This window comes from Hyla sarda, unplaced genomic scaffold (genome assembly GCF_029499605.1).
Source record: "Hyla sarda isolate aHylSar1 unplaced genomic scaffold, aHylSar1.hap1 scaffold_1039, whole genome shotgun sequence".
Classification (NCBI taxonomy): Eukaryota; Metazoa; Chordata; class Amphibia; order Anura; family Hylidae; genus Hyla; species Hyla sarda.
In genome coordinates, this window is record NW_026607658.1 from 4146 (window position 1) to 27500 (window position 23355).

Below are 23355 nucleotides of genomic sequence, written 5' to 3' on the forward strand. Positions count from 1 at the left end.
GGCCCAGGCTGTTGGGGCCACCAAATGATATTACATATACAGAATGTCTGGTTAGGAGAAACAAATATAACGCACCCACAGGGAGTGGCGCCATTTTAATAAAATTTGTCAAAAACCTTAGATAACAGTCATACAGAATATATTAGAAAGCTTTTTTGATTTTCAGCCAATCAGAGAGCAGCACTACTGAAATAGAACTCCCAGGAGGTAACAGTGTGTCACACATGTGATGTCATAACCATTGTCCACCAAAGAGCAGCACTGAGCAGAAATAACACTGCTCCTGTTCATTCTCCATCAGTGAGGGGCCGGTGCTGGACACTGTGTAGGGACGCGGGAATGCAAAGTCATACACATGACTGTGACTGGTAAGTGTTACATTGTTGTGTCCAAAAGGTCTTTAGTGCAGTTCCATGTGTATTTCTATGATAAACATGTAAATAATTTATCTTTTTTTTTCTTATCTTAGATGCACTATCTCCAGGACATGGAGTAGCATTTCCGGACCTACAGCAAGACGTTGGATGAAGGCATAGCCCCAGAAATAACACTGGTCCTGTTCATCAGTGAGGGGCCGGTGCTGGACACTGTGTAGGGACACGGGAATGCAAAGTCATGCACATGACTGTGACTGGTAAGTGTTACATTGTTTTGTCCAAAAGGTCTTTATTGCAGTTCCATGTGTATTTCTATGATAAACATGTAAATAATCTATCTTTTTTTGTCCCCTATCTTAGATGCACTATTTCCAGGAGATGGAGTAGCATTTCGGGACCTACAGCAAGACGTTGGATGAAGGCACAGGCCTAGGAATCATGCACATACACAGAAACATTTGCCCAAATTATAGAGGTAACCTCCTTTAGTATGCCCAGAGGAAGGGCCATACAGTAGCCATGGATTCCCTACAGGTTTCCTCCCCTCTGGAGGTTTTTCCTGTCCTGAGTATTAGTTACTGTACGCTCTTTGTGAGTGATGGGAGGTTACAAAAAATCCCCTACACAAACATTTTAATAAATAATAAATAAAGTTCCCCTTTTTTTAAACTGTTCTTTGACTTGTTCGACTCATTTATTTATTTCTGTGTGTGAAAATAGAGTTAGCAAAACATGGATGACCAAAGCTGCTCTCCTGCACGATCTGCATAATGTGGTGCAGAGAGAGGCAACTGGTGCTGGCTGGTGCAGTTTATGAGGCAAACGTAGAACACCCAGCAAGTTCCATGCACAAGCCTTTTTCTGATGAATGGGACTCATGCAGGGAACTTGCTAGGGGTCATACGGTTGCAAAGGACCAACTTTTGGGTACATGAACTGTCCCTTAAAGGGGTATAGATATCTTATCCCCTATGTAAAGGATAGGGGATAAGATGTCTGATCAATGGGATCCTGCTGCTGGGACCCCAGCAATCTCCATGCAGCAACCAAAATTCTAAATATTATGTTTAGCTCACTGGTTCCTGTGGTGGGATTCGTGACATCATGCCACACCTTCTTGTGACATCACACCACCTCCCATAGACATAAATGGAAAGGGTGTGGCGTGAGGTCACGACCCGCACCACGAGAACCCAGAGTTCTAAATATATTATTTGGAACGCCGGGTGCTGCATGAAGATTGCGGGGGTCCCAGTGATCAGTCATCTTTTGTCCTATCCTTAAGGTAGGGGATAAGATATCTAGGGGCGGAGTACCACTTTAAGGAATTAGAGAGTGTAGGCATGCCTTACAAGCAGGTAGAAAAAGAACAGCTGGGAGAAATGACAGGACACAAAGCAATATTTGGCTGGGACCGATTTTGGGTGTGTTCTGGCCAATTAAAGGAAAACTATGGCAAAAATTAACTTATCCCCTATCCATGGTTTATGGGATAAGTAGCTGATCGTGGGGGGTCCCCCTGCAATACCTGGGATGAGACCCGTCGCTCAGTGAGAAGCGCTCGCTGCAGACGTCAAATCTCAATTTCCCTGGACCCCCCCCTTCCTTCATGTCCACCACAGACGCCCCCAGACTGCTGTCTCTTACAGAGTTTTATGCCCAGAAATGGTTGGCTACTCACTTTGTCAGTAGATTCTCATCCTAAATATGAAGACAATCGGGGAAATGTACCTGTGGAGAGGAAATGTTGTCCAGTTGCTCTTAGCAACCAATCAGATTACTTCTTTTATTTTTCAGAGGTCTTCTCAAGAATGAAAGAAGCAATCTGATTGGTTGCTATGGGCAACCTGATGAAAACATCTTTTTTTTCTTTAACAACTACAGTACTACAACTCCCATTGTAGTGTGTCTTTTCAACCTGTGCCTCCTCCAACCCTGACCCTTAGGGGGGCATAGACGGACCACACTGGGGGTTGTAGTACTTTCATTTTTACAGTTCCCCTATAACTCTGCAGCTTCGGTAGAAGTATGAGGCTCAGCCTTAGAGTCAGTGTATCTGGCTGCTCCAGTGTTCTTCTCTTTTACAGCCTGGACACTGTTCTCCTCCACACTGGTCCCTGTGGTCCGGTCAGATGGTTCTGGACTGGGGCTGAACGGTTGCTTGAGGGATTTAGTGGCAGATTTTTTTGGGACTTCAGTTGTTGGATGACCTCTCTTCAGTGGCTGCTGATATTCGTAGTGCAGAATTTACAGGTGTTACGTAAAAGGGGTACTACGGGGGAAAACATTATTTTATTTTAGTTTTTTTAAATCAACTGGTGCCAGAAAGTTAAACAGATTTGTAAATTACTTCTTAAAAATCTTAATCCTTACAGTACTTATCAGCTGCCGTATGCTACAGAGGAAGTTGTATAGTTCTTTTCGGTCTGACTACAGTGCTCTATGTGAGTAGGAGCAAATCTCCATAGTAAACTTCTCCTACTCTGGACAGTTCCTGACATGGACAGAGGTGTCAGCAGAGAGCACTTCCTGTGGAACACAGCAGCTGTTGGGTGTGTCTGACTTCCAGAGTTTTCCAGAGAGAGAGGATTGAAGCAGTGTTTCCTACAGCCTTTTCCCCAGGAGGGTGGCAGCTTCCTTGGGAGAGCCTCCTGCTATGGAGCCCCAGACTTCCACCCCTCGAACTAGGACGGCGGGGGGTGGGAGTGAGAGAGCTACGGCCGATTCCCAGGACAGGGTGAGAAGATCCAGCAGGCTCCGCAGTAATGTGGAGCCCACTCCCCCGTCCGTCGCTGGAAACCGCAAGGCGTCCGGTAAGAAGCTTATGGTTATGTCTTCGGGGACTGTGTCTGATACTATGGAACCCCAGCAATGGGGGGTGAAGGGTCCCAGGGAGTCGCTAGCTACTTTCGGTTCCCGCATGCAGGCAAATCTAGTAGAATATGAGTAGCTGGGAAAAAAGCTGAAAATCATAAGGGAAGACCTGAAGTTTGCTCGCTACCAAACAGATAACTCTGCCAAGGCCATGAGGGCAAGGTTCGCTGCCAGGGTGTGTCAGCTGAAGGCAGAGGAGCAGGAGGTGGTGAGAGCCCGAATGCTGATTGTAGAGGGTGCAGGCATGTTTAAAGAAAAATTAAAGAATGAAGACCGCTATAAAACCATGCGTACCCCTGTGAAGGAGGAAGAGGATAGTCAGGGGGAGGAAGAGTGCTTGTGTGTCACGGAGGAGAAGATGGAGGAAGGTGGTGAGGGAGATGGCGGCAGTGAGGGAGATGAGAGTGAGGGGGATGTGTGTGATACCCCGTATACCCCTAAGACCTCTGTCACCCCGAGTGCAGATTACATCAACCCTGCCCAAGTCGCCTTACCAGCCACCTCTGAGGAAAGTGACAGTAGTGATGGCGGTGACAGTGGACTGGTCTGTGGGGGGCTTCTGCGGGCCATAGTGATGCAGGAGTCACCCAACCGTCTGGAAAATTGCAGTTTTGGCCAGGACCTGGGCCCTGAGGGGAGGAAGAGGAAAAAAAAGAAGAAGAAGAAAAAGGCTGAGGAGCAGATAAAGTTTGTTTTCTCTCCAATCCAGCAGTCTGGGCCACCTGAAAAGTTGATTCAGGCTGCTGGGCCTCCCACTCTGCCAGATCCCGCTTCTGCTGTGGAACGGGACCAGCACGGGGGGTACAGTGGTGCATCCAACATGGCCGCAGGTGCTACAGTCACGCGTCCTGCTGGTAGGGAAGAACAGGACGGGCTAATGGTGGGCAATAGTTATGCGGCAGTTTGCAAGGGGAGCGGTTCCCCGAGTATTGTGGGCAATGTTACTAGCCCTGCGGGGCACTTCCCTGAGAGGGGGGGGGAGTGTCCAGGCGCCTGAGGTGTGTGGTGAGATCTTCTGCTCGGGGGGCGGTCCCCTGGGCGCTGCTAGTAGTGTCGGTGCTGCGGGGCACTCCCCTGAGAGAGGGGGGGGAGCGTCCAGGTGTCAGAACCTGCTGCTGAGCCCGTGCGGTTGGGCACAGTGTTTGGCGCGGACACTGCAGGGATCTCCCCTGTGAGAGAGGGGAGTCCCTGCACATCAGTGGCACGAGGAGGGGTGAAGTTGCGCCCGGAGGGGCAGCCTCAGCTTCGGGAGGTGATGTCGGCGGTAACATCTCGAATGGAGGAGGAGTCAGCGTCGCCGACAATGGCAGCCGCCGGTGACTTGAGAATGTACAAAAAGGCCAAGCTAAAGCATGTCCAGGCCAGCCCAGAGGTAGTGGGTGAAGCAGCTGCTGATCCCAAAAATACTGTCAATAAAAGCAATGTTAATACAAGGTGTTTGAAAGATGGGAGTGGTAGTGCTGTGGATGAGAGGGGTGTATGTGGCAGTGGTAGTGGTGCAAATGGGAGGAGTGGTAGTGGTGCAGATGGGAGGATTGGTAGTGGTGCAGATGGGAGGAGTGGAAGTGGTGCAGATGGGTGGAGTGGTAGTGGTGTAGATGGGAGCAGTGGTAGTGGTGTAGATGGGAGGAGTGGTAGTGTTGTGGATGGGAGGAGTGGTAGTGGTGTGAATGAGAGTGGTGATAGTGGAGTGAATGAGAGGAGTGGTAGTGGTGCAGATGGGAGGAGTGGTAGTGGAGTGATTGGGAGGAGTGGCAGTGAAGTGAATAAGAGTGGTGATAGTGGAGTGAAGAGGAGGGGTGGTAGTGGTGTGAATGAGAGGAGTGGTAGTGGTGCAGATGGGAGGAGTAGTGGTGTGAATGAGAGTAGTAGTAGTGGTGTGGATGGTAGGAATAAGAGTGGCTTTTGTGGCAGTACAGGTGGCCTAGGCGGGGATGTAAGGACGGTGTATGGTCCGGCTGCCCCCCCCGGTCGTCAGGAGTTATGCAAGTGTGGCGGCTGGGGGTTCAGTAGGATCTTTACCTCCTGTATCTGGTGAAGGTCAGTTGCAACGGCGCCTCCTGGAGGCACTAAAGAGAGGAGAAAGGACGCTCCAGGTAGAGGGAAAGGAGATGGACCTGTCTTTTTGGGTGGAGAGACATGGTCTGGGAGCGTTCCGAGAGAGGAATGGGTAGGCCGTATGGTCCCTCCAGACACCCGGGCAGGAGGTAGATCGCAGGAATGTGGCCCGTTGGGTCTGGAAAGGCGAAGATGCGTGGTGGTGGTGGAGCTTCTTTTCCAGATGGGTTTCAGGGCTGGGGACATCTTTGACCTGATTCACCCCTTCGGCTCCTCCGAGTTTGACGTCAGCTTTGTTAGGCCGGAAGGACTAGATCTCTTTTGGTCTAATTATGAGCTGATGAAAAACGAGCCCGGATGGCGAGATTTCGCTGTAAAAGCGGTATCTCGCCAGAGTATGGTAAAGAAAGTGACCGTTTTGACCCGTAACGAGTCACTTTCTTGTTATGACAATATGACCTTGCTAGGCAGGTACGGGGAGGTGACGGACGTCCCCCGGAAGATCTTTGACGAGCACAATATATGGTCTGGGGCCTGGACGTTTTCCGTTCGTCTCAGGCGTTCAGGGAACACGGTCACCCACATCCCTTTGGCCGCCTTTCTGGGACGCGACAGGATTCAGATCTTCTACCAGGGGAAGCCGAGGCTGTGTCACAGGTGTGGTGACCAAAACCACTTTAGTGCCAACTGCACTCAGCAGATATGCGCCCTCTGCTGTGGGGTGGGACCTCTGGCGGCCACCTGTGGGCAGATTCGGTGTAACTTGTGTGGTGACCTAGGTCACCCGTTCAGCCGGTGTCCACGCTTGTTCTCTAACACTGTGACCGCCCCGGCTGCGGAGAGCCTAACGGTTGCCCCAGCGGGGGAGGGGACTAGTGGAGGAGAGGGGGCACCAAAGCCAGTGAAGGAAAAACATAAGACCCCCTCTATGCGGAGGCGAGAGGAGAAGCGCAGGTTGGAGAGGGCCCTTGAGAATGCCCAGGTGCCAGGGGTGGCTCGGGGTCCCACTCCAGACACTGGCTCAGAAGGAGGTCAGAATAACTCTGAGGCTTTGGGTGGGGCCGAACTGGATGAGGAGATAGGGAGACTGCGTAGGGAAGAAGGTCAAGATGCTCCTTCCTCCAGTCATGCCTCTGAATCCAAAACTGTGGATGAGCAGGAGAAGGAGGGGCAGACAGTAAATGGTGGCCAGGAAAAGAAGAAGAGGAGGAAGAAGAAGGATAAGAGTAAGGCTGCGCCGTCCTCCTCTTCAGTTGTAGCCTCAGACCATAGAAGGAACAACTCAGTCTCTGACCCTCTGATCGTCCTTTCAAATCGATATGAGGCCCTTGGGGATACCATCTCCCCTCCTCTTCTCGAGGGTCCGGAGGCAGTGCGGCCTCCAGGAGGTGCCGAGCCTCCTTCCTCTGGGGCAGTTTCCTCAGGGGCTGAGGTAACACCAGATGCTGGAGGTAAAGATCCTAGGATGGATATATCCCTGAGTTTAAAAAGAGGCATAGGGTCTTCCTCCGATTCAGATGGGGGTGGAGGGAAGGAGAGGAAGAAGGTTTAAGGGGTGAGGCCATCTAACTCAATCACGTTGGCATCCATTAACTGTGCCAGCATAAAATCAGATACGGCTAGATTCGCAGCCTTTGATTTTCTCGGCCGTGTTGAAGCTGACATTTTCTTTTTACAAGAGACTAGGTTGTCAGATCTAGCCTCCCTGGTAAAAGCCAGAAGAGAGTGGAGGCGCGGTCCCTCCCACTGGTCTCTTGCGGCTGAGCCGTATAGTGGGGTGGCGGTCCTTTTTACTGCTCCTGTTGAATGCAGACGGGTTATTGAGTTAGAAATGGGGAGGTGCCTGATCTTAGATGTCTTCATGAAGGGACAAGAGCTCCGGCTCATTAACATCTACGCCCCGCAAACTAAGCGGGGCCGTAAAGATCTCTTTATGAGGATTAAGCCCTTTCTTTTTACGAGTCGGCAAGTGATCTTTGGAGGGGACTTCAATAATGTCACGAGGTCTCAAGATAGGAGAGGCTCCAATGGTCCGCTGACTTGCGATAGTGTTGCACTGATTAGCATAGCTAGAGAAGCTCGCCTAGAGGACGCCCACATCCGGAGCCCCTCAGGCCACACGGGTTTCCCCTATCATCAAGGTAGTCGCAGGTCTAGGATAGATAGGTTTTATTTAAAGGAGGAAGCCGTAGCTTCCGCAGTGTCCATGGTTGAGGTGGAGTTCTCCGACCACTGTATGATTTTGTTTTCCCTGAATGTTTCAGAGACCCCCCCGGATGGGAAAAGGTTATTGGAAGCTGAATTTGTCCCTCCTGGAGGAAGCGGAGATAAGACAGTCCTTTGAGGATTTTCTTCAGAGTCAGGTACCTTTACTGGGCCTATGTAGTAGTAAGTCAGAGTGGTGGGAGATATTGAAGAAGCGGGTTGAGGGGTTCTTCCGCCAGCTCTCGAGCCTCAGGTCCCTGAACAGGTATCGCCTGTATCAGGGTCTGAGTAGGAAACTCGAGCTTCTTGTCTCGACTGGAGGTAGCCGTGAGGATATCTCCAGAGTGAAATCCTTGCTGATGGGGTGTCAGTACGATAGGCACGCATCTTTGGTTTTTGAGAGGGATTTCGGGAAGTACCGCTCGCCCGACCCTTACACAAACTGTAAGATGTCAGTGAGTAGTAAAGTCATTTCAGGACTGATTGATAGTACAGGATCTCTGAATCGGTCCAGATCAGGGATCTTGGAGGTCGTCAGATCCTTCTACTCGCACCTCTTGGGAAGGAAGGATCTAGATCAAGACAAGATGTCGGCTTTCCTGGCTGAAACCATTCCTGAGCCAGGGGTAGACCCCTCTCTTGATGTTTTGGCAGAAGAAATCAGGGAAGAGGAAGTGAGACTAGCGATCGAGGGGCTCGCCCCTAAGAAGTCGCCAGGTCCGGATGGCTTAACATCCGAGTGGTACAGGACCTTTAAGGAGTCTTTAGCTCCCCTCTTGACTGAGGTATTCAATGAGTGTCTCTCCTCGGGCACTCTGCCGAATTCAATGAGGAGGTCAGCCCTGATTCTTCTGTCAAAGGGTAAAGATCCCAGCCGTATTGAGAATTGGAGGCCCATAGCTTTTCTCAATACGGACAGGAAGCTTCCGGCTAAGATACTGTTTAATCGGCTGGTGAAGTTTGCACCCCGGCTCCTTTCGGGGGCTCAGCACTGCTCTGTTCCAGGCCGAAGCACCTTAAGTGCGGTCCTTAGTGTCAGGGAGGCAGTGGAGCGGAGTAGAGCGGGTTTCTGGAAGGGGTACTTGCTGTCCCTGGATCAGGCCAAAGCGTTTGATCGGGTGAACCACGAGTACCTCTGGTCCGTCCTCCTGAGATATGGCTTACCGAGTACTTTTGTTAATTGGCTTAAGATCTTGTATGCAGGGGCAGAGAGTTTCCCACTGGTGAACGGTTGGTCTGGCCGCTGTTTTGAGGTGGGGTCCGGAGTCCGTCAGGGTTGTCCTTTGAGCCTGCTTTTATACGTGTTTGCGATCGATCCCTTCGTCCGGAGGGTAGATTGTGGGCCGTTGGCGGGAGTCAGGATGAGTCTGGCGGAGCTGGATGTCGCCCAGAGAGTGGTGGCGTACGCTGACGATGTCACTATTTTTGTCTCCTCGCGAGAGGAGGTCGATGTGGTGATGTCGGAAGTGGACCGCTACTCGGAGGCATCTGGGTCTAAGATCAACCGGGATAAGTGTGAGAGTCTCTGGCTGGGAGGGGGAGATCCCAAGTTTGATCTCCCGGACACTCTTCCCGGGCCCCAAGAGTCAGCAAAAGTTTTGGGCATCATATTCGGCCAGGATGATTATCCAACCAAAAACTGGGATGGTAAGCTCCAGGATGCCGCTCAGAAGGTGGACCAATGGAAGGGTTGGTCTATGACCCTCAGGGAAAGGGTACACCTGATCAAATCGTACCTGCTCCCCTTGTTTATCTATCTGCAGCGTATGTATCTTGCCAGAAGCTTACTACATTAGAATCTACAGCCTGTTTTTCCAACTGTTATGGGGAAACAGGATGAACCTAGTCAAGAGGGAGGTTACGTACCGCACGAGGAGACTAGGGGGTTTATCTATGGTAAACCCTGTGGTGTTCTTAACCAACACCTTCTTGAAAGCTAACATCTCAAACCTCTGGTCAGAGAGGGCTTCTCCGTGGGTACTCTACTGCAGGGAATGGTTTCGGCCTTTCTTCCAGGAATGGGAGACAGGAGGGCAAGTGAAGGACCTCCGTACGCCCCATGGATATCTTCCGGCTTACGCTACCCCGACTCTGAAGGCGATACGTCGGTGGGGTCTGGGAGTGTGGGAGAGCAGGACCCAGTGAAGGCAGTTCCTTGACAAACGGGTTCTGTTGACCCACTTCCAGAAGCCTCTGGCGCTCAGGGACTGCCCAGGTCGGGATCTGAGGGTGGGGTTGTACCTTTTAAACATGAAAAGGATCCCCCAGAAGTTTTGGGACTTGGCCTGGCGCTGCTTTCAGGGGAAGCTATATGTGAGGGACAATTTGAAGTGTAGGAACTCTGATGACCGGGGTGTGGGTGAGGGTACAGTTTTAGTGTAGGGTTTTTCCTAGGGTTTTCTATTGATTTTGTAGGTGTTTTCTGTAGTGCATATATTTTGTTTATTTTATATTTAATTTATATAGTAAATTTAGTAATTTTGTACCTATATTGTGTTATATCTATATTGTTTCATATTGTTTCATGTTATAGCGTTATGGTAGCCGGACCAGTTGTTGTGTTGATATGTGGTTTATTTTGTTTATTTCAGTTATTTGGTCTGTTTTATGTTTTCTTTGGTATTTTCATTAGTCCCGGATAGAGGATCCAGTTACTTTGGACGTTTTGTAAGTGAATGTATGTGTGATATGATTATTTTGATTATTATTATTATTATTATTATTATTATTATTATTACAATATACATTTTTTTTGTAATTTTTTTTCAAATTTATTTATTTATTTATTATTTTAATATATGAGAAAAAAAAAATATATATAGATTAAAAAAATATAAAAAATGTAAAAAATAAATTAAAAAATATATAAAAAAAATAAAATGTAAAAAAACATACAATAATTATTTTTTATTTTATTTATTTATTCATTTTTCTTTTTTTTAGGTGTGCTTGCTACTTTTCTGTTTAGTTTTCTTGTTGCGTGTTCCCAAGTATGGATGGTTTTGAGTTATAGTCGGGTAATGATAACTTTTATGTTTATATTTTGACAAGCCAAGTTGTGCTATTTTATTTATTTATTTATTTTTCTTATGTTCATTTTCGGTAAGCGTGTGAGTGTTTGATTAGATATTTTGGGCATATTTTAACCCCTTCAGGACCAAGCCCATTTTGGCCTTAAGGACCAGAGCGTTTTTTGAACATCTGACCACTGTCACTTTAAACATTAATAACTCTGGAATGCTTTTAGTTATCATTCTGATTCCGAGATTGTGTTTTCGTGACATATTCTACTTTAACATGGTGGTAAATTTTTGTGGTAACTTGCATCCTTTCCTTGTGAAAAATCCTAAAATTTGATTAAAAATTTGAATATTTTGCATTTTTCTAACTTTGAAGCTCTCTGCTTGTAAGGAAAATGTATATTACAAATAAAAAAATATTTTATTCACATATACAATATGTCTACTTTATGTTTGCATCATAGAAGTGACGAGTTTTTACTTTTGGAAGACACCAGAGGGCTTCAAAGTTCAACAGCAATTTTCCAATTTTTCCCAAAATTTTCAAACTCACTATTTTTCAGGGACCAGTTCAGGTTTGAAGTGGATTTGAAGGGTCTTCATATTAGAAATACCCCACAAAAGACCCCATTATAAAAACTGCACCCCCCAAAGTATTCAAAATGACATTCAGTCATCATTTTAACCCTTTAGGTGTTTCACAGGAATAGAAGCAAAGTGAAGGAGAAAATTCCCAATCTTCATTTTTTACACTCGCATGTTCTTGTAGACCCAATTTTTGAATTTTTACAAGGGGTAAAAGGAGAAAATGTATACTTATATTTGTAGCCCAATTTCTCTTGAGTAAGCACATACATCATATGTGTATGTAAAGTGTTCGGCGGGCGCAGTAGAGGGCTCAGAAGGGAAAGAGCGACAAGGGGATTTTGGAGAGTATGTTTTTCTGAAATGGTTTTTGGGGGGCATGTTGCATTTAGGAAGCCCCTATGGTGCCAGAACAGCAAAAAAAAACTCACATGGCATACCATTTTGGAAACTAGACCCCTTGAGGAACATAACAAGGAATAAAGTGAGCCTTAATACCCCACAGGTGTTTCACGACTTTTGCATATGTAAAAAAATAATTATTTTTTTTCACTAAAATGTGTATTTCCCCCCAAATTTCACATTTTTCCAAGGGTTAATAGCAGGAAATACCCCCCAATATTTGTAACCCCTTCTCTTCTGAGTATGGAGGTAACCCATAAGTTGACCTGAAGTACACTACGGGCGAACTACAATGCTCAGAAGAGAAGGAGTCATATTTGGCTTTTTGAGAGCAAATTTTGCTCGGGGGGCATGTCGCATTTAGGAAGCCCCTATGGTGCTAGAACAGCAAAAAAAAAAAACACATGGCATACCATTTTGGAAACTAGACCCCTTGAGGAACGTAATAAGGAATAAAGTGAGCCTTAATACCCCACAGGTGTTTCACGACTTTTGCATATGTAAAAAAAATATATATTTTTTCACTAAAATGTGTGTTTCCCCCCAAATTTCACATTTTCCCAAGGGTTAATAGCAGGAAATCCCCCCCAATATTTGTAACCCCTTCTCCTCTGAGTATGGAGGTACCCCATAAGTTGACCTGAAGTGCACTACGGGCGAACTACAATGCTCAGAAGAGAAGGAGTCATATTTGGCTTTTTGAGAGCAAATTTTGCTCGGGGGGCATGTCGCATTTAGGAAGCCCCTATGGTGCCAGAACAGCAAAAAAACCTCACATGGCATACCCTTTTGGAAACTAGACCCCTTGAGGAACATAACAAGGAATAAAGTGAGCCTTAATACCCCACAGGTGTTTCACGACTTTTGCATATGTAAAAAAAAAAAAAAAAAATTTCCACTAAAATTGTATTTCCCCCCAAATTTCACATTTTTCCAAGGGTTAATAGCAGGAAATACCCCCCAATATTTGTAACCCCTTCTCTTCTGAGTATGGAGGTAACCCATAAGTTGACCTGAAGTACACTACGGGCGAACTACAATGCTCAGAAGAGAAGGAGTCATATTTGGCTTTTTGAGAGCAAATTTTGTCGCATTTAGGAAGCCCCTATGGTGCCAGAACAGCAAAAAAAAAAAAAAACACATGGCATACCATTTTGGAAACTAGACCCCTTGAGGAACGTAATAAGGAATAAAGTGAGCCTTAATACCCCACAGGTGTTTCACGACTTTTGCAAATGTAAAAAAAAAAAAAAAATTTTCCACTAAAATGTGTGTTTCCCCCCAAATTTCACATTTTTGCAAGGGTTAATATGTGAAAATACCCCCCAAAATTTGTAACCCCTTCTCTTCTGAGTATTTAGGTACCCCATAAGTTGACCTGAAGTGCACTATGGGCGAACTACAATGCTCAGAAGAGAAGGAGTCATATTTGGCTTTTTGAGAGCAAATTTTGCTCGGGGAGCATGTCGCATTTAGGAAGCCCCTATGGTGCCAGGACAGCAAAAAAAACCACATTGCATACCATTTTGGAAACTAGACCCCTTGAGGAACGTAAAAAGGGGTACAGTGAGCATTTGCCCCCCACTGGTGTCTGACAGATCTTTGGAACAGTGGGCTGTACAAGTTTTCATTTTCACGGACCACTGTTCCAAAGATCCGTCAGACACCTGTGGGGGGTAAATTCTCACTGCACCCCTCACTACATTCCCTGAGGGGTGTCATTTCCGAAATGGGGTCACATGTGGGTTTTTTTTTTTGCGTTTGTCAAAACCGCTGTAACAATCAGCCACCCCTGTGCAAATCACCTCAAATGTACATGGTGCGCTCTCCCTTCTGGGCCTTGTTGTGCGCCCCCAGAGCACTTTGCGCCCACATATGGAGTATCTCCGTAGTCAGGAGAAATTGCGTTACAAATTTTGGGGGGCTTTTTTTACCTTTTACCTCTTGTGAAAATGTAAAGTATAGGGCAACATCAGCATGTTAGTGTAAAAAATTAAAAAATGTTACACTAACATTCTGGTGTAGACCCCAACATTTCCTTTTCATGAAGGGTTAAAGAAGAAAATACCCCCCAAACCTTGTAACGCAATTTCTCCCGAGTACGGCGATACCCCATATGTGACCCTAAACTGTTGCCTTGAAATACGACAGGGCTCCAAAGTGAGAGCGCCATGTGCATTTGAGGCCTAAATTAGGGATTTGCATAGGGGTGGACATAGGGGTATTCTACGCCAGTGATTCCCAAACAGGGTGCCTCCAGCTGTTGCAAAACTCCCAGCATGCGTGGACAGTCAAGGGCTGTCCGGCAATACTGGGAGTTGTTGTTTTTCAACAGCTGGAGGCTCTGCTTTGGATGTTCTTATTGGGGGAGGGGGGCTGTGTAGGGGTATGTGTATATGGCACACAGGTTAGGAAACACTGAGTTAGAAACAGACAATGTTTCCCAACCAGTGTGTCTCCAGTTGTTGCAAAACTACAACTCCCAGCATGCCCAGACAGCTGAAGGGAATGCTGGGAGTTGTAGATCGGCAACATCTGAAGGGCCAGATGTTGCTGAACTAAAACTCCCAGCATTCCTGGACAGTCAGTGCATACTGGGAGTTGTAGTTTTGCAACAGCTGGAAGAGCACAGATTGGAGACCATTATACAATGGTCTCCAAACTGGGGCCCTCCAGATGTTGCAAAACTACAACTCCCAGCATGCATGGTCTGCTAGTGCATGCTGGGAGTTATAGTTTTGCAACAGCTGGAGGCACACAGGTTAGGAAACACTGAGTTAGAAACAATGTTTCCCAACCAGTCTGTCTCCAGTTGTTGCAAAACTACAACTCCCAGCATGCCCAGACAGCTGAAGGGCATGCTGGGAGTTGTAGTTCGGCAACATCTGAAGGGCCAGATGTTGCTGAACTAAAACTCCCAGCATTCCTGGACAGTCAGTTCATGCTGGGAGTTGTAGTTTTGCAACAGCTGCAAGAGCACAGATTGGAGACCATTATACAATTTCAGTAGTTTTCAGACTCCTAGAAGCAGCAGTGAAGATATTCACTGCTGCTTCTGAGGACCATGTACTTACCTGCCGGTCCCGTCGCTGCTCGTCAACGTGGCCGGTCCCGCGTTGCTCCTCGGTCCCACCGCTGGTCCGGGTTAACTGAATGTCATTTATAAACGTCGGGATGCGTGAACGCACTGCACAACCCGGCGTTTATATATGACATTCTGCGGGAAGGGGTTAATATCTTAGTATTTTAGTATCTTAGTAAAGCTGGGCTGGCCGGTTAGGCAGGGTTTTGTTTATGAGGCTTTGTTTTTGGTTCTAGAGTATTTCTTATTTATGTTATAGCTGGTTAAGCTTGCTTTGTGTTTTGTATTTGATAAGTTTTGTATTTTTCTAATAAAAAGAGTGTCAGCAGAGAGCACTGTGGTCAGACTGGAAAGAAATCCAAAAAGAAAATAACTTCCTCTGTAGAATACAGCAGCTGATAACTATTGGAAGGATTAAGATTTTTAAATAGAAATAATTTACAAATCTGGCAAATTTGGAGGCGCACTGGTTGGAAAATACTGAGTTAGGTAACAGAACCTAACTGAAGGTTTTCCAACCAGTGTGCCTCCAGCTGTTGCAAAAGTACAACTACCAGCATGCACGGTCTGTCAGTACATGCTGGGAGTTGTAGTTTTGAAACAGCTGGAGGTTTGACCCCCCATGTGAATGCACAGGGTACATGCACAAAGACAGGTTTACAGTAAATTTCCTGCTTCAAGTTTGGGCTGCGGCAAATTTTTTGCCGCAGCGCAAACTCCTAGCGGGAAATTCACCGTAGCACGCCAGTGTGAATGTACCCTAAAAACACTACACTACACTAACACATAATAAAGGGTAAAACACTACATGTACACCCCCTTACACTGTCCCCCCCCCCCCCCCCCCCAATAAAAAATTAAAAACGTCTTGTACGGCAGGGTTTCCAAAACGGAGCCTCCAGCTGTTGCAAAACAACAACTCCCAGCATTTCTGGACAGCCACTAACTGTCCAGGCATGCTGAGAGTTTAGCAACAGCTGGAGGCACCCTGTTTGGGAATCACTGGCGTAGAATACCCCTATGTCCACCCCTGTGCAATCCCTAATTTAGTCCTCAAATGCACATGGCGCTCTCTCACTTCGGAGCCCTGTCGTATTTCAAGGAAACAGTTTAGGGCCACATATGGGGTATCTCCGTACTCGGGAGAAATTGCACTACAAATTTTGCGGGTCTTTCTTTCCTTTTACCGCTTGTGAAAAGGAAAAGTTGGGGGCTACACCAGCCTGTTAGTGTAAAAAAATTTTAAAAAAATTTACACTAACATGCTGGTGTTGCCCCATACTTTTTATTTCCACAAGCGGTAAAAGGAAAAAAAGACCCCCAAAATTTGTAACGCAATTTCTCCTGAGTACGGAAATACCCCAGATGTGAGCAAAAAAATGCTCTGCGGGCTCACAACAAGGCTCAGGAATGAGAGCGCACCATGTACATTTGAGGCCTAAATTGGTGATTTGCACAGGGGTGGCTGATTGTACAGCGGTTCTGACAAACGCAAAAAAATAAATACCCACATGTGACCCTATTTTGGAAACTACACCCCTCACCGAACGTGACAAGGGGTATAATGAGCCTGAACACCCCACAGGTGTTTGACAAATTTTCTTTAAAGTTGGATGGGAAAATGAAAAAAAATATATTTTTTCACTTAAATGCTGGTGTTACCCTAAAATTTTCATTTTCACAAGGGAAAATAGGAAAAAAGCCCCCCAAAATGTGTAACCCCATCTCTTCTGAGTAAGAACATACCCCATATGTGAATTTAAAGTGCTCTGCGGGTGAACTACAATGCTCAGAAGAGAAGGAGCGCCATTGGGATTTTGTAAAGAAAATTTGTCTGGAATTGAAGGCCACATGTGTTTACAAAGCCCCCATAGTGCCAGAACAATGGACCCCCGACACATGTGACCCCATTTTGGAACTACACCCCTCACGTAATGTAATAAGGGGTACATTGAGAATTTACCCCCACAGGTGTCTGAAAGATTTTTGGAACAGTGGTCCGTAAAAATGAAAAATTAAATTTTTCATTTGCACAGCCCACTGTTCCAATGAGCTGTGGGGTGTAAATACTCACTGCACCCCTTATTAAATTCTGTGAGGGGTGTAGTTTCCAAAATGGGGTCACATGTGGGGGTCCACTGTTCTGGCACCACGGGGGCTTTGTAAACGCACATGGCCCTGACCATTCCAAACTAATTCTCTTTCCAAAAGCTCAATGGCGCTCCTCCTCTTCTGAGCATTGTAGTTCGCCAGAACTTTCACAGAAAGAAAGCCGTTCACTGCGGCATCTTGGTCATTAGATCGGTCAGCCTGGTCCCAACCGGAGTGGTTGTGGTGCAAAACTGTGCAGCTAGGAAAAAAACGCCAGTAAGTGCCCGCTGCATTCACCAGCACAGAAAGCCATATATGCCAGCGGAAAGCCGCCACATAAATGCTGCACGTGCTGTATGCCGCAACTATGCAAATATATCTAGCACATCCTGCAGTCTGTTCACACCTATTGTGAAAACATTCATTTCAGCTGGGATTACACTTGGCGTGTTTGTCATAAAAAACACCATGCTCGCTGCGGGCACATGTTAGGTTGGAATCAATAGGGTAATATGAAACACCAGACACTAATGGGGGTTTCTTCATCCTTTTATGGTGTTTTTAGGCTATCAAATCTGTGGGATGCCGAGAGCATGTTTTTTTTTTTTTTTGGGGGGGGGTATTTTCTCACAATTTTTTTTTTATAGAAATCCTTCAGTCAAATGATGAAAGAATCACATGACTTGTAATTAGAAAAGCCAGAGGGAAAAAAAACACCAAAGAAAAAACACTTCCTATAATAATAATAATAATAATGATGATGATGATGATGATGATGATGATAATAATAATACACATTGGGACAGATGTATGAAAACCTGTGCAGAGGTCAAGTGGACCAGTTGCCCATAGCAACCAATCAGATTGCTTCTTTCACTTTTCAGAGGCCTTTTTAAAAACTGAAAGAAACTACCTGATTGGTTGCTATGGGCAACTGGTCCACTTTCCCTCTTCCCTGGTTTTGATAAATCTGTAAGACACCCCCCCCCCCCCCCCCCCCCCCCCAGTGCTTTTAGCAAAAATAACACAAAGATAGCTGAGAAAAGACATGAGGGGGAAGATTTTGATGTTTGTTTGTTTTTTTGCAAAAAAAGAAAAAAACATCAAACAAGAATTGTGTTTGTTCCTAGGCTTAGGCTGTGATTAAAAACAACATATAAATGGTGTTTTTCAAAGCCCACATTGCTTTATTTCTGGTGCTTTTCCCCCCTTTCGACAGACATCTGTCCAGCTATTGCAAAGCTACAACTCCCAGCCAGTGGCGGATCCAGGGGGGGGTGCAACGGGGCAATTGCCCTCCCCCACCCCCCCCGAGTTTGCTGCCCCCCCGCTCCCTAGCATGGTGGAGCCGAAGCTGTAAGCTCCGGCTCCACCATTCACTAACCCAGTGTTTTTCAACCACTGTGCCACGGCACACTAGTGTGCCGTGACATAGTGTAAGATGTGCCGTGGGAAAAACACCCGCCGGGTGTTTTTGCCGCGGGACACCTCTGTGTCCCGAAAGATGCTTTTGGGACACAGGGATGCCTCTAAGTCCCTGCGGCCCCGAGTTTACTTTAAAAACGCGGGGACCGCCGGGAGGTAGCGCACGCAGGGATGTCACTGACGTCCCATGCGTGCGCCCATAGCAACAATCGCAGAGGACCGGAGCAGCGAGGAGGACGCGCGCTGTCAACTTGGTAAGTGTTTCCAGCGGCGCGTCACCTTTGGTGTTCCGAGCACCGCTCCTCCGGTCCCGGGACCTACTTGTATAGCCGGACCAGAGGAGTGGTGCTCGGAACACCGAAGTGGGGCAGTACACAGGCATACAGCCTTCAGTAATACACTGTATGGCTGAAGGCTGTATGTTTGTGGGGGAACTGCACCTAATGTGGGGGGACTATACTGGGCCTAATGTGGGGGGACTATACTGGGCCTAATGTGGGGGGACTATACTGGGCCTAATGTGGGGGGGACTATACTGGGCCTAATGTGGGGGGACTATACTGGGCCTAATGTGGGGGGACTATACTGGGCCTAATGTGGGGGGACTATACTGGGCCTAATGTGGGGGGACTATACTGGGCCTAATGTGGGGGGACTATACTGGGCCTAATGTGGGGGGACTATACTGGGCCTAATGTGGGGGGACTATACTGGGCCTAATGTGGGGGGGGGACTATTCTGGGCCTAATGTGGGGGGGACTATACTGGGCCTAATGTGGGGGGGACTATACTGGGCCTAATGTGGGGGGGGACTATACTGGGCCTAATGTGGGGGGCTATACTGGGCCTAATGTGGGGGGACTATACTGGGCCTAATGTGGGGGGACTATACTGGGCCTAATGTGGGGGGGACTATACTGGGCCTAATGTGGGGGGACTATACTGGGCCTAATGTGGGGGGACTATACTGGGCCTAATGTGGGGGGACTATACTGGGCCTAATGTGGGGGGACTATACTGGGCCTAATGTGGGGGGACTATACTGGGCCTAATGTGGGGGGACTATACTGGGCCTAATGTGGGGGGGGGACTATTCTGGGCCTAATGTGGGGGGGACTATACTGGGCCTAATGTGGGGGGGACTATACTGGGCCTAATGTGGGGGGGACTATACTGGGCCTAATGTGGGGGGGCTATACTGGGCCTAATGTGGGGGGACTATACTGGGCCTAATGTGGGGGGACTATACTGGGCCTAATGTGGGGGGGACTATACTGGGCCTAATGTGGGGGGGGGACTATACTGGGCCTAATGTGGGGGGGACTATACTGGGCCTAATGTGGGGGGACTATACTGGGCCTAATGTGGGGGGACTATACTGGGCCTAATGTGGGGGGACTATGCGGGGCCCTAATGTGGGGGGACTATACGGGGTCTAATGTGGGGGGACTATGCGGGGTCTAATGTGGGGGGACTATGCGGGGCCTAATGTGGGGGGACTATACGGGGCCTAATGTGGGGGGACTATACGGGGCCTAATGTGGGGGGACTATGTGGGGTCTAATGTGGGGGGACTATACTGGGCCTAATGTGGGGGACTATACTGGGCCTAATGTGGGGGGGGACTATACTGGGCCTAATGTGGGGGGGACTATACTGGGCCTAATGTGCGGGGGACTATACTGGGCCTAATGTGGGGGGACTATACTGGGCCTAATGTGGGGGGACTATACTGGGCCTAATGTGGGGGGGACTATTCTGGGCCTAATGTGGGGGGGGACTATACTGGGCCTAATGTGGGGGGGGACTATACTGGGCCTAATGTGGGGGGGACTATACTGGGCCTAATGTGGGGGGGACTATACTGGGCCTAATGTGGGGGGACTATACTGGGCCTAATGTGGGGGACTATACTGGGCCTAATGTTGGGGGGACTATACTGGGCCTAATGTGGGGGGGGCTATACTGGGCCTAATGTGGGGGGGACTATACTGGGCCTAATGTGGGGGGGACTATACGGGGCCTAATGTGGGGGGACTATACGGGGCCTAATGTGGGGGGACTATACGGGGCCTAATGTGGGGGGACTATGCGGGGCCTAATGTGGGGGGACTATGCGGGGCCTAATGTGGGGGGACTATACGGGGCCTAATGTGGGGGGGACTATGCGGGGTCTAATGTGGGGGGACTATGCGGGGCCTAATGTGGGGGGACTATGCGGGGCCTAATGTGGGGGGACTATGCGGGCCCTAATGTGGGGGGACTATGCGGGGCCTAATGTGGGGGGACTATGCGGGGCCTAATGTGGGGGGACTATGCGGGGCCTAAAGTGGGGGGACTATGCGGGGCCTAATGTGGGGGGACTATGCGGGGCCTAATGTGGGGGGACTATGCGGGGGCCTAATGTGGGGGGACTATGCGGGGGCCTAATGTGGGGGGACTATGCGGGGCCTAATGTGAGGGGACTATGCTGCCAACCTAATGTGGGGGGACTATACTGCCAAACTAATGTAGGGAGACTATACTGCCAACCTAATGTGGGGGGGACTATACTGCCAACCTAATGTGGGGGGGACTATACTGCCAACCTAATGTGGGGGGACTATACTGCCAACCTAATGTGTGGGGACTATACTGCCAGCCTAATGTGGGGGAAAATAAGATATATGCAAGATAAGATATATGCAGTGTGCATAGGAATTTGTTCATATGTATATATATATATACATATATATATATATATATATATATATATTTTTTTTTTTTTACTATAGTCCGGTCCTCCAAGGAGACAAGTGCAGTAAGTACTGAGTGACAGTGAGACAGATAAATAGATATAGTGCAGTGCGTTTTTTCCCTCTTTTTTTTTTGCTCGTCAACCTCGGTAGCGGTGCCCCGCGAAAAAATTTTTTTACGAGGTGTGCCACGACCCGAAAAAGGTTGGGAAACACTGCACTTACCTTACACACACGCTGTGAGTACACAGCGTGTGAGCTGCGGGGACGAGATCCACTAAAGGCCGGCGTGATGACGTCACATCATCGCGCCGGCGCCTGGAGGACCCGTCCCTGCGGCCTGCATACTGTAAGTAAGGGTATGCTCAGGGTCCAGGGGATTATGGAAACAGGATATGCGCCACTGTTAGGAGGAGGGGGGTCAGAGAAAAGGGAATATTTAATGAGGGTCTGCAGCAGGGACGTGCACACATAGGAGTGAAAGGGGGCTGGAGCCCCTGCCCTTTTCCTCACCTGCCCCTCTAGTGCCCTCACAAAAGGAGGTGCAGACTCAGGCTGACAAGTGAAGTAAAAAGGATCCATTGCTGGAGATTTGTATGTGGTTTAATGGAGGGTGCTGTGCCCTCCCTGCAGCAAGGGGGCGCCACTCACCCTGTCATTATCTGCCATTTCTTTGCTTCTCTCCACACGGAGGAGACAGGAGCAGAGGAGGCAGAGGGAGGCAAATGGAGGCCCCGCCCACAACATGTCCGGCCACAAACCAGTCTAAGCAGCCCTTACTGTAAGTAACTGTAAATATATGTGAGTGATTGTATGTCAGTGTGTGTGTATATATATATATATATGTGAGTGATTGTATGTCAGTGTGTGTGTATATATATATATATATATATATATACACACATATATGTGTGTGTGTCTATCTCTATGTATGTGCAGAGAGGGATGGATGGGGCCTTACTGTAAGTAACTGTAAATATATGTGAGTGATTGTATGTCAGTGTGTGTATATGTATATATGTGAGTGATTGTATGTCAGTGTGTGTGTGTATATATGTGAGTGATTGTATGTCAGTGTGTGTGTGTGTATATATGTGAGTGATTGTATGTCAGTGTGTGTGTGTGTATATATGTGAGTGATTGTATGTCAGTGTGTGTGTGTGTGTATATATGTGAGTGATTGTATGTCAGTGTGTGTGTGTGTGTGTGTATATATGTGAGTGATTGTATGTCATTGTGTGTATGTATATATGTGAGTGATTGCATGTCAGTGTGTGTTTATGTATATATGTGGGTGATTGTATGTCAGTGTGTGTATATGTATATATGTGAGTGATTGTATGTCAGTGTGTGTATATGTATATATGTGAGTGATTGTATGTCAGTGTGTGTGTGTGTGTATATATGGGAGTGATTGTATGTCAGTGTGTGTGTGTGTATATATGTGAGTGATTGTATGTCAGTGTGTGTATATGTATATATGTGAGTGATTGTATGTCAGTGTGTGTATATGTATATATGGGAGTGATTGTATGTCAGTGTGTGTGTGTGTATATATGTGAGTGATTGTATGTCAGTGTGTGTATGTATATATGTGAGTGATTGTATGTCAGTGTGTATATGTATATATGTGAGTGATTGTATGTCAGTGTGTGTGTGTGTGTATATATGTGAGTGATTGTATGTCAGTGTGTGTGTGTGTATATATGTGAGTGATTGTGTGTGTGTGTGTATGTATATATGTGAGTGATTGTATGTCAGTGTGTGTATATGTATATATGTGAGTGATTGTATGTCAGTGTGTGTATATGTATATATGTGAGTGATTGTATGTCAGTGTGTGTATATGTATATATGTGAGTGATTGTATGTCAGTGTGTGTATATGTATATATGTGAGTGATTGTATGTCAGTGTGTGTGTATATATGTGAGTGATTGCATGTCAGTGTGAGTATATGTATATATGTGAGTGATTGTATGTCAGTGTGTGTATATGTATATATGTGGGTGATTGTATGTCAGTGTGTGTGTATATATGTGAGTGATTGTATGTCAGTGTGTGTGTATATATGTGAGTGATTGTATGTCAGTGTGTGTGTGTATGTATATATGTGAGCAAGTGAATCTATGTGTATATGTATGTATGTGTATGTATGTATATATGTGTGTATGTATGTGTATATGTGTGTATGTATGTGTGTCAGGGATGTGGAAATCCTATAGCCCGACGCCCGGGACAAGTAGTTTTGGGTGCCGGGCAGGTGAATTGTTTATAGATTTAGCCCTGTATCGGGCAGGGACAGACAGACTTCCCCCCCTTATTTTTCTTTAATGTCGGTGTGAGGCGCAGGAGCCGATGGAAGTCTACACCTCACACCGGCGCTCAGAGTGTATGGAGGGGGCGGCGGCCTCCAGCTGACTGCAGAGCCCCCTTATCTCCCCTCCCGGAGGATGGACGGAGCTCAGAAGACACAGCAGGGGGAGAGAGAGGATGTAGACA

At 47.3% G+C, this 23355-nt stretch overlaps 2 long non-coding RNA genes across 3 annotated transcripts in view; both read left to right on the forward strand.

Moving 5' to 3' along the window:
- The first annotated feature begins 249 nt into the window (after positions 1-249).
- On the forward strand, positions 250-1008 carry LOC130299153 (uncharacterized). The gene is made up of 3 exons (XR_008850342.1): positions 250-368; positions 470-634; positions 738-1008. It is a non-coding gene; the product is annotated as an uncharacterized LOC130299153 (long non-coding RNA).
- A 20085-nt stretch (positions 1009-21093) lies between these two features.
- The window catches only part of LOC130299151 (uncharacterized), an 11966-nt gene continuing 9704 nt past the window's right edge, over positions 21094-23355 (forward strand). For both annotated transcript variants that reach the window (XR_008850336.1, XR_008850337.1), the window contains exon 1: positions 21094-21635. This is a non-coding gene — a long non-coding RNA (uncharacterized LOC130299151). The remainder of the gene's footprint in view (positions 21636-23355) is intronic.